Source organism: Phyllobates terribilis, unplaced genomic scaffold, assembly GCF_046119375.1.
Source record: "Phyllobates terribilis strain yellow unplaced genomic scaffold, ASM4611937v1 Scaffold_11__3_contigs__length_659146591, whole genome shotgun sequence".
NCBI lineage: Eukaryota > Metazoa > Chordata > Amphibia > Anura > Dendrobatidae > Phyllobates > Phyllobates terribilis.
Window position 1 is genome coordinate 436,977,148 of NW_027362771.1, and position 12,304 is coordinate 436,989,451.

The following is a 12,304-nucleotide window of genomic DNA, read 5'->3' on the forward strand; positions in this document are numbered from 1 at the left end:
ACACCAGTATCAACCAATATACACCAGTATAAGCCAGTATACACCAGTATACACAGGTATAAGCCAGTATACACCAGTATGAAACAATATACACCAGTATAAGCCAGTATACACCAGTATGAACCAATATACACCAGTATACACAGGTATAAGCTAGTATACACCAGTATGAACCAATATACATCAGTCTAAGCCAGTATACACCAGTATAAGCCAGTATACACAGGTATAAGACAATATACACCAGTATACACAGGTATAAGCTAGTATACACCAGTATGAACCAATATACATCAGTCTAAGCCAGTATACACCAGTATAAGCCAGTATACACAGGTATAAGACAATATACACCAGTATACACAGGTATAAGCTAGTATACACCAGTATGAACCAATATACATCAGTCTAAGCCAGTATACACCAGTATAAGCCAGTATACACAGGTATAAGACAATATACACCAGTATACACAGGTATAAGCTAGTATACACCAGTATAAGCCAGTATACACCAGTATGAACCAATATACACCAGTATAAGCCAGTATACACCAGTATGAACCAATATACACCAGTATAAGCCAGTATACACAGGTAAAAGCCAGTATACACCAGTATGAACCAATATACACCAGTATAAGCCAGTATACACCAGTATGAACCAATATACACCAGTATAAGCCAGTATCAACCAATATACACCAGTATAAGCCAATATACACCAGTATACACAGGTAAAAGCCAGTATACACCAGTATGAACCAATATACACCAGTATAAGCCAGTATACACCAGTATCAACCAATATACACCAGTATAAGCCAGTATACACCAGTATACACAGGTATAAGCCAGTATACACCAGTATGAAACAATATACACCAGTATAAGCCAGTATACACCAGTATGAACCAATATACACCAGTATAAGCCAGTATACACCAGTATAAACCAATATACACCAGTATACACAGGTATAAGCCAGTATACACCAGTATGAACCAATATACACCAGTATAAGTCAGTATAAACCAATATACACCAGTATAAACCAATATACACCAGTATAAGCCAGTATACACCAGTATAAACCAATATACTCCAGTATACACCAGTATAAACCAATATACACTAGTATAAACCAATATACACCAGTATAAGCCAATATACACCAGTATACGTCAGTATACACAGGTATAAGCCAGTATACACCAGTATAAACCAATATACACCAGTATAAACCAATACACACCAGTATACACCAGTATAAACCAAAATACACCAGTATAATTCAGTATACACCAGTATAAACCAATATACACCAGTATAAACCAATATACACCAGTATAAGCCAATATACACCAGTATACGTCAGTATACACAGGTATAAGCCAGTATAAACCAATATACACCAGTATAAGCCAGTATACACCAGTATAAACCAATATACACCAGTATAAGCCAATATACACCAGTATACGTCAGTATACACAGGTATAAGCCAGTATACACCAGTATAAACCAATATACACCAGTATAAACCAATACACACCAGTATACACCAGTATAAACCAAAATACACCAGTATAATTCAGTATACACCAGTATAAGCCAATATACACCAGTATACGTCAGTATACACAGGTATAATCCAGTATACACCAGTATAAACCAATATACACTAGTATAAATCAGTATACACTAGTATAAACCAATATACACCAGTATACATCAGTATACACAGGTATAAGCCAGTATACACCAGTATAAGCCAGTATACACCAGTATGAACCAATATACCAGTATAATCCAGTATATACCAGTATAAACCAATATACACCAGTATAAACCAATATACACCAGTATAATCTAGTATACACCAGTATAAACCAATATACACCAGTATAAACCAATATACACCAGTATAAGCCAGTATAAACCAATATACACCAGTATAAGCCAGTAAAAACCAGCATACACCAGTATAAACCAATATACACCAGTATACACAGGTATAAGCCAGTATACACCAGTATGAAACAATATACACCAGTATAAACCAATATACATCAGTATAAGCCAGTATAAACCAATATACACCAGTATAAGCCAGTATAAACCAGCATACACCAGTATAAACCAATATACACCAGTATACACAGGTATAAGCCAGTATACACCAGTATGAAACAGTATACACCAGTATAAGCCAGTATACACCAGTATGAACCAATATACACCAGTATAAGATAATATACACCAGTATAAACCAATATACACCAGTATAAACCAATATACTCTAGCATAATCCAGAATACACCAGTATAAACCAATATACACTAGTAGAAAACAATATACACCAGTATAAGCCAATATACACCAGTATACGTCAGTATACACAGGTATAAGCCAGTATACACCAGTATAAACCAATATACACCAGTATAAACCAATATACACCAGTATAAGCCAATATACACCAGTATACGTCAGTATACACAGGTATAAGCCAGTATACACCAGTATAAACCAATACACACCAGTATACACCAGTATAAACCAAAATACACCAGTATAATTCAGTATACACCAGTATAAAGCAATATACACCAGTATAAACCAATATACACCAGTATAAGCCAATATACACCAGTATACGTCAGTATACACAGGTATAATCCAGTATACACCAGTATAAACCAATATACACTAGTATAAATCAGTATACACTAGTATAAACCAATATACACCAGTATACGTCAGTATACACAGGTATAAGCCAGTATACACCAGTATAAGCCAGTATACACCAGTATGAACCAATATACCAGTATAATCCAGTATATACCAGTATAAACCAATATACATCAGTATAAACCAATATACACCAGTATAATCCAGTATACACCAGTATAAACCAATATACACCAGTATAAACCAATATACACCAGTATAAGCCAGTATACACCAGTATAAACCAATATACACCAGTATAAGCCAGTATAAACCAGCATACACCAGTATAAACCAATATACACCAGTATAAGCCAATATACACCAGTATAAACCAATATACACCAGTATAAGCCAGTATACATCAGTATAAACCAATATACACCAGTATAATTCAGTATACACTAGTATAAACAAATATACACCAGTATAAACCAATATACACCAGTATAAACCAATATGCACCAGTATACATCAGTATGAACCAATGTACACCAGTATAAACCAATATACACCAATATAAACCGGCATACACCAATATACACAAGTATAAACAAGTATACACCAGTATAAGCCAATATACACAGGTATAAGCCAGTATACACCAGTATAAGCCAGTATAAACCAATATACACCAGTATACATCAGTATGAACCAATATACACCAGTATAAACCGGCATACACAAATATACACCAGTATAATCCAGTATACACTAATATACACAAGTATAAACCAATATACACCAGTATAAGCCAGTATACACCAGTATGAACCAATATACACCAGTATGAACCAGCATGCACCAATATACACCAATATAAGCCAGTATATACCAATATACCCCGGTATAAACCAATATATAACAGTGTGAACCAATATACATCAGTATACACCAGTATAAACCGGCATACACCAATATACACAAGTATAAACCAATATACACCAGTATAAACCAATATACGCCAGTATACATCAGTATGAACCAATATACACCAGTATAAGCCAGTATACACCAGTATAAACCAATATACACCAGTATACATCAGTATGAACCAATATACACCAGTATAAACCGGCATACACCAATATACACAAGTATAAACCAGTATAATGCAGTATACACCAATATACACAAGTATAAACCAATATGCACCAGTATAAGCCAGTATATATCAGTATGAACCAGCATGCACCAATATACACCAATATAAGCCAGTATATACCAATATACACCAGTATAAACCAATATATACCAGTGTGAACCAATATACACCAGTATAGACCGGCATACACCAATATACACAAGTATAAACCAATATACACCAGTATAATCCAGTATACACCAATATAAACCAGTATAAGCCAATATACACCAGTATAAACTGGCATGCACCAATATACACCAGTATGAACCAATATACACCAGTATGAACCAGCATGCACCAATATAAGCCAGTATATACCAAGATACACCAGTATAAACTGGCATGCACCAATATACACCAGTATGAACCAATATACACCGGTATGAACCAATATACAAAACTATGAACCAATATACACCAGTATAAGCCAGTATACACCAATATAAACCAGTATAAGCCAATATACACTAGTATAAGCCAGTATACACCAGTATGAACCAATATACACCAGTATGAACCAATATGCACCAGTATGAACCAGCATGCACCAATATAAGCCAGTATATACCAATATACACCAGTATAAACTGGCATGCACCAATATACACCAGTATGAACCAATATACACCGGTATGAACCAATATACAAAACTATGAACCAATATACACCAGTATAAGCCAGTATACACCAATATAAACCAGTATAAGCCAGTATACACCAATATACACTAGTATAAGCCAGTATACACCAGTATGAACCAATATACACCAGTATGAACCAATATACACAAGTATAAGCCAGTATACTCCAGTATGCACCAATATACAGTACAGACCAAAAGTTTGGACACACCTCATTTAAAGATTTTTCTGTATTTTCATGACTATGAAAATTGTACATTCACACTGAAGGCATCAAAACTATGAATTAACACATGTGGAATTATATAATTAACAAAAAAGTGTGAAACAACTGAAAATATGTCTTATATTCTAGGTTCTTCAAAGTAGCCACCTTTTGCTTTCATGACTGCTTTGCACACCCTTAGCATTCTCTTGATGAGCTTCAAGAGGTAGTCACCGGAAATGGTCTTCCAACAATCTTGAAGGAGTTCCCAGAGATGCTTAGCACTTGTTGGCCCTTTTGCCTTCACTCTGCGGTCCATCTCGATTGGGTTCAGGTCTGGTGACTATGGAGGCCAGGTCATCGGGCATAGCACCCCATCACCCTCCTTCTTGGTCAAATAGCCCTTACACAGCCTGGAGGTGTGTTTGGGGTCATGGTCCTGTTGAAAACTAAATGATGGTCCAACTAAACGCAAACCGGATGGAATAGCATGCCGCTGCAAGATGCTGTGGTAGCCATGCTAGTTCAGTATGCCTTCAAATTTGGATAAATCCCCAACAGTGTCACCAGCAAAGCACCCCACGCCATCACACCTGCTCCTCCATGCTTCACGGTGGGAACCAGGCATGTAGAGTCCATCCGTTCACCTTTTCTGCGTCGCACAAAGACACGGTGGTTGGAACCAAAGATCTCAAATTTGGACTCATCAGACCAAAGCACAGATTTCCACTGGTCTAATGTCCATTCCTTCTGTTCTTTAGCCCAAACAAGTCTCTTCTGCTTGTTGCCTGTCCTTAGCAGTGGTTTCCTAGCAGCTATTTTACCATGAAGGCCTGCTGCACAAAGTCTCCTCTTAACAGTTGTTGTAGAGATGTGTCTGCTGCTAGAACTCTGTGTGGCATTGACCTGGTCTCTAATCTGAGCTGCTGTTAACCTGCGATTTCTGAGGCTGGTGACTCGGATAAACTTATCCTCAGAAGCAGAGGTGACTCTTGGTCTTCCTTTCCTGGGGCGGTCCTCATGTGAGCCAGTTTCTTTGTAGCGCTTGATGGTTTTTGCAACTGCACTTGGGGACACTTTCAAAGTTTTCCCAATTTTTTGCACTGACTGACCTTCATTTCTTAAAGTAATGATGGCCACTCGTTTTTCTTTACTTAACAGCTTTTTTTTGCCATAATACAAATTCTAACAGTCTATTCAGTAGGACTATCAGCTGTGTATCCACCAGACTTCTGCACAACACAACTGATGGTCCCAACCCCATTTATAAGGCAAGAAATCCCACTTGTTAAACCTGACAGGGCACACCTGTGAAGTGAAGACCATTTCCGGTGACTACCTCTTGAAGCTCATCAAGAGAATGCCAAGAGTGTGCAAAGCAGTCATCAATGCAAAAGGTGGCTACTTTGAAGAACCAAGAATATAAGACATATTTTCAGTTGTTTCACACTTTTTTGTTAAGTATATAATTCCACATGTGTTAATTCATAGTTTTGTTGCCTTCAGTGTGAATGTACAATTTTCATAGTCATGAAAATACAGAAAAATCTTTAACCCCTTAATAACATCTGACGTACTAATACGCGTCTGTGCCCTGGGACTTAAGAGCCAGACCCGTATTAGTACGTCATGGCGATCGCGCGCGCACACAGGCTGTGCGGGCGCGATCGCCGCCGGGTGTCAGCTGATTGTCACAGCTGACACCCGGTACTATGTGCAGGGAGCGGTCCTGCACCGCTCCCAGCACATTAACCCCCGCGATGCTGCGATCGAAGTCGATCGAAGTCGATCGCGGCATTGCGGGGGCAAGGGGAGGTGATCGGCGATACTCACCTCCTCTTCCGGCTTCCAGCGCAGTCTGCAAAGGCTTCCCGGGTGTTGCCATGACGACCCGATGTCGTCATGACAACATCCGGGTCACCAGAGAGCAGGAAGATTGCTTGGACATGCGCAGTGCATCTCCAAGCAATCTTCACACTGTGCACTTTTGACAGCCTTCATGGCATAGGGATGGTGCTCCATTCCTGTGCCATGCAGGCGATCAGAAAAAAAAAAAGTGAAAGTCCCAGAGTGGGACAAAGTAATAAAGTGTATAAACTGTGTGAAAGTGGAAAAAAAAAAAAAAAAAAAGTGCAAAAATATTATAAAAAAATAAAAAAAATAATACACCAAAAATAAAAATATTATGTACCCATCAATAAATATTATTATAAAAAAAATAAAAAAAAAACAATAAAAGTACACATATTTGGTATCGCCGCGTCTGGAACAACCTGACCTATAAAACTGTCCCACTAGTTAACCCCTTCAGTGAACACGGTAAAAAAAAAAAAAAAACGAAGCAAAAAACAATGCTTTATCACCATACCGCCAAACAAAAAGTGGAATAACACGCGATCAAAAAGACGCATATAAATAAAAATGATACCGCTGAAAACGTCATCTCGTCCCGCAAAAAACAAGCCACCACACCGCTCCATCAGCCGAAAAATAAAAAAGTTATAGCTCTCAGAATAAAGCGATACTAAAAAATATTTTTTTCTATAAAATAGCTTTTATTGTGTATAAGCGCCAAAACATAGAAAAATGATACAAATGTGGTACCGCTGTAAACGTACTGACCCGAAGAATAAAGCTACCTCATCAATTTTACCACACGCGGAACAAAATAAAGAAAAAAAGAAAAAACAATTCCTGAATTGTTGGTTTTTGTTTATTCTGCCTCCCAAAAATCGGAATAGAAAGCGATCAAAAAATGTCACGTGCCTGAAAATGGCACCAATAACAACGTCAAGTCATCCCGCAAAAAACGAGCCGTCACATGACTGTCTGCCAAAATCTGGAAAAATTATAGCTCTCAAAATATGGCGATGCAAAAACTAGATTTTACAAAAAATGCGTCTTTTAGTGTGTGACAGCTGTCAGTCATAAACACCCCATATGATTCTGGCATTGCTGTAATCACACCGACCCGAAGAATAAAGTCGTCTAATCACTTATACCGCACAAGGAACGGCGTCAAAAATAAACTCTTAGGTTAGGATTGGGCTAGGGTTAGGGCTGGGTTTGGGGCTAGGGTTGTGCTGGGGCTAGGGTTGTGCTGGGGCTAGGGTTGTGCTGGGGCTAGGGTTGTGCTAGGGCTAGGGTTGTGCTAGGGTTAGGGCTGGGGTTGGGATTTTTTTCAAAAGTAAGAAAAAAAGATGACGATATGGCGACTAGTGTTGAGAGCAAGTGCTCGCTACTTGAGTTTGCATCGGGTGCTCTGGTATGCATTGAGTATCGTGGGTATTTGAGTGACATGCTCGAGTCTCTGCCGCATATGCTTCGCGGCCAAAAAACTTTACGGGGATTGCCTGCCATGCACGAGCGATCCCCGCATGTTTTTTTTTGGGTGTCTAATAACCGTGAAACATGCGGAGCAGGGACTCGAGCATGTCACTCGAGCACACGCTGTACATGGTGCATACCTGAGTACCCGATGCAAACTCAAGTAGCGAGCACTTGCGCTCAAGAATAATGACAACTTATTCAATATGATGACCTAATGTAAACAAATTCTGTGCCATACCTCTGGGTTCAAAATGTTCACTATACACCTTAATAAAATCCTTGAGGGGTATAGTTTCCAAAATGGGGACACTTGTGGGGGAGCTCCACTGTTTAGGCACATCACGGGCTCTCCAAACGCGACATGGTGTCCGCTAACAAATTGAATGGAAAATCGGCTCAAATTGTTAGCGGACGCCATGTTGTGTTTGGAGAGCCCCTGTGTGCCCAAACATTGGAGCTCCCCCACAAGTGACCCCATTTTAGAAACTAGACCCCCCAAGGCACCTATCTAGATACATAGTGAGCACTTGGAACCCCCAGGTGCTTCACAAATTGATTCGTAAAAATGAAAAAGTGAAAAAAAAACACTTTTTAATTTTTATGAATCAATTTGTGAAGCACCTGGGGTTCCAAGTGCTCACTATGAATCTAGATAGGTGCCTTGGGGGGTCTAGTTTCCAAAATGGGGTCACTTGTGGGGGAGCTCCAATGTTTGGGCACACAGGGACTCTCTAAATGCAACATGGTATCCGCTAACAAATTGAATGGAAAATCGGCTCAAATTGTTAGCGGACACCACATTGCGTTTGGAGAGCCCCTCTGTGCCCAAACTTTGGAGCTCCCCCACAAGTGACCCCATTTTGGAAACTATACCCCCCAAGGCACCTTTCTAGATGCATAGTGAGCACTTGGAACCCCCAGGTGCTTCACAAATTGATTCATAATAATGAAAAAGTGAAAAAAAAACACTTTTTCATTTTTATGAATCAATTTGTGAAGCACCTGGGGTTCCAAGTGCTCACTGTGAATCTAGATAGGTGCCTTGGGGGGTCTAGTTTCCAAAATGGGGTCACTTGTGGGGGAGCTCCAATGTTTGGGCACACAGGGACTCTCCAAATGCAACATGATATCCGCTAACAAATTGTCGGCTCAAATTGTTAGCGGATATCATGTTGCATTTGGAGAGTCCCTGTGTGCCCAAACATTGGAGCTCCCCCACAAGTGACCCCATTTTGGAAACTAGACCCCCCAAGGCACCTATCTAGATGCATAGTGAGCACTTGGAACCCCAGGTGCTTCACAAATTGATTCATAAAAATTAAAAAGTGTTTTTTTTTCACTTTTTCATTATTACGAATCAATTTGTGAAGCACCTGGGGGTTCCAAGTGCTCACTATGCATCTAGAAAGGTGCCTTGGGGGTCTAGTTTCCAAAATGGGGTCACTTGTGGGGGAGCTCCAAAGTTTGGGCACAGAGGGGCTCTCCAAACGCAATGTGGTGTCCGCTAACAATTTGAGCCGATTTTCCATTCAATTTGTTAGCGGATACCATGTTGCATTTAGAGAGTCCCTGTGTGCCCAAACATTGGAGCTCCCCCACAAGTGACCCCATTTTGGAAACTAGACCCCCCAAGGCACCTATCTAGATGCATAGTGAGCACTTGGAACCCCTAGGTGCTTCACAAATTGATTCATAAAAATGGAAAAGTGTTTTTTTTTTCACTTTTTCATTTTTACGAATCAATTTGTGAAGCACCTGGGGGTTCCAAGTGCTCACTATGCATCTAGAAAGGTGCCTTGGGGGGTCTAGTTTCCAAAATGGGGTCACTTGTGGGGGAGCTCCAAAGTTTTGGCACAGAGGGGCTCTCCAAACGCAATGTGGTGTCCGCTAACAATTTGAGCCGATTTTCCATTCAATTTGTTAGCGGATACCATGTTGCATTTAGAGAGTCCCTGTGTGCCCAAACATTGGAGCTCCCCCACAAGTGACCCCATTTTGGAAACTAGACCCCCCAAGGCACCTATCTAGATGCATAGTGAGCACTTGGAACCCCTAGGTGCTTCACAAATTGATTCGTAAAAATGAAAAAGTGTTTTTTTTTTCACTTTTTCATTATTACGAATCAATTTGTGAAGCACCTGGGGGTTCCAAGTGCTCACTATGCATCTAGAAAGGTGCCTTGGGGGGTCTAGTTTCCAAAATGGGGTCACTTGTGGGGGAGCTCCAAAGTTTGGGCACAGAGGGGCTCTCCAAACGCAATGTGGTGTCCGCTAACAATTTGAGCCGATTTTCCATTCAATTTGTTAGCGGATACCATGTTGCATTTAGAGAGTCCCTGTGTGCCCAAACATTGGAGCTCCCCCACAAGTGACCCCATTTTGGAAACTAGACCCTCCAAGGCACCTATCTAGATGCATAGTGAGCACTTGGAACCCCTAGGTGCTTCACAAATTGATTCGTAAAAATGAAAAAGTGTTTTTTATTTCACTTTTTCATTTTTACGAATCAATTTGTGAAGCACCTGGGGGTTCCAAGTGCTCACTATGCATCTATAAAGGTGCCTTGGGGGGTCTAGTTTCCAAAATGGGGTCACTTGTGGAGGAGCTCCAAAGTTTGGGCACACAGGGGCTCTCCAAACACAACATGGCGTCCGCTAATAATTCAAGCAAATTTTACAATCAAAAAGTCAAATGGCACTCCTTCCCTTCCGAGCCCTGCCGTGCGCCCAAACAGTGTTTCTTCCCCAAATATTGGGTATCTGCGTGCCCAGGGGAAATTGCACAATAAATTTTGGGGTCCATTTTTTCTTGTTACCCCTGTGAAAATAAAAAAAATTGGGTCTAAAGTAAAATTTTTGTGAAAAAAGTTAAATGTTCATTTTTTTCTTCCACATTCAAAAAATTCCTGTGAAGCACCTGAAGGGTTAATAAAGTTCTTGAATGTGGTTTTGAGCACCTTGAGGGGTGCAGTTTTTAGAATGGTGTCACTTTTGGGTATTTTCTGTCATAAAGACCTCTCCAAGTGACTTCAAATGTGATGTGGTCCCTAAAAAAATGGTTTTATAAATTTTGTTGGAAAAATGAGAAATCGCTGGTCAACTTTTAACCCTTATAGCTCCCTAACAAAAAAAAATTTTGGTTCCAAAATTGTGCTGATGTAAAGTAGACATGTGGGAAATGTTATTTATTAACTCTTTTGTGTGACATATCGCTCTGATTTCAGGGCTTAAAAATTCAAATTTTGAAAATTGCAAAATTTTCAAAATTTTTGCCAAATTTCCGTTTTTTTCACAAATAAACGCAAGTGATATCGAAGAAATTTTTCCATAATCATGAAGTACTATATGTCACGAAAAAACAGTCTCAGAATCAGGGGGATCCGTTGAAGCGTTCCAGAGTAATTACCTCATAAAGTGACAGTGGTCAGAATTGAAAAAATTGGCCCGGTCATTAACGTGCAAACCACCCGCGGGGCTTAAGGGGTTAAATGAGAAGGTGTGTCCAAACTTTTGGTCTGTACTGTATACCAGTACAGACCAATATAAACCAGTGTGTATATATATTTATATATATAGGGCACACAAATGAAAACACCTGTGTTATGCTAAGCTGACTTCAGTCAGAATAACAACCTAGACACACGGAATAAACGTGTATGTGCTGTAGCTCGGCGGACAGAGAAGCCGGCCACAAAACACAGGCTCAAGGGTTTGAACCCAGGAGCATTTCACATAGCTATCTAAAAGGGATTATACACAGGTGTTGGATTCAAATTTTTAACAAGTTTAGAAATCCTTAACCCCTTTGCGACCTTGTCAGTAATAGTACGTAGCTGCGCCCTGGGCCTTATGGACCAGCTATGTACTATTACGCGCGATCTTTAATGCGGTCCTGCGACCGAAGTCGCGGTGACCGCATTAAATTTACGGCGCCATCTTACCTCAGGGTAGATGGCGCCGTCATCCGGGGGGGTGTCGCCGCCCCCCCGCTACCATGATCGCTGTGATTGGCTGTTCAATTCTGAACAGCCAATCACAGCATTTCTCACTGTTTCCGGCAATCAGATTGCCGGAAACAGTAATGTCCAGCCTAGGATCGGTGCTCCTGAGAGCCCTAAGGAGCTCCTAAGGAGACCCCAGCCCTGGCCTCAAACAGCTATGATCGGTGCGATCGCCGATCACATCGATCGCACCGCTCATAGCACGGTAACAGGGCGGTGACCGGCTTGTGACCTGCCTGTCACCGCC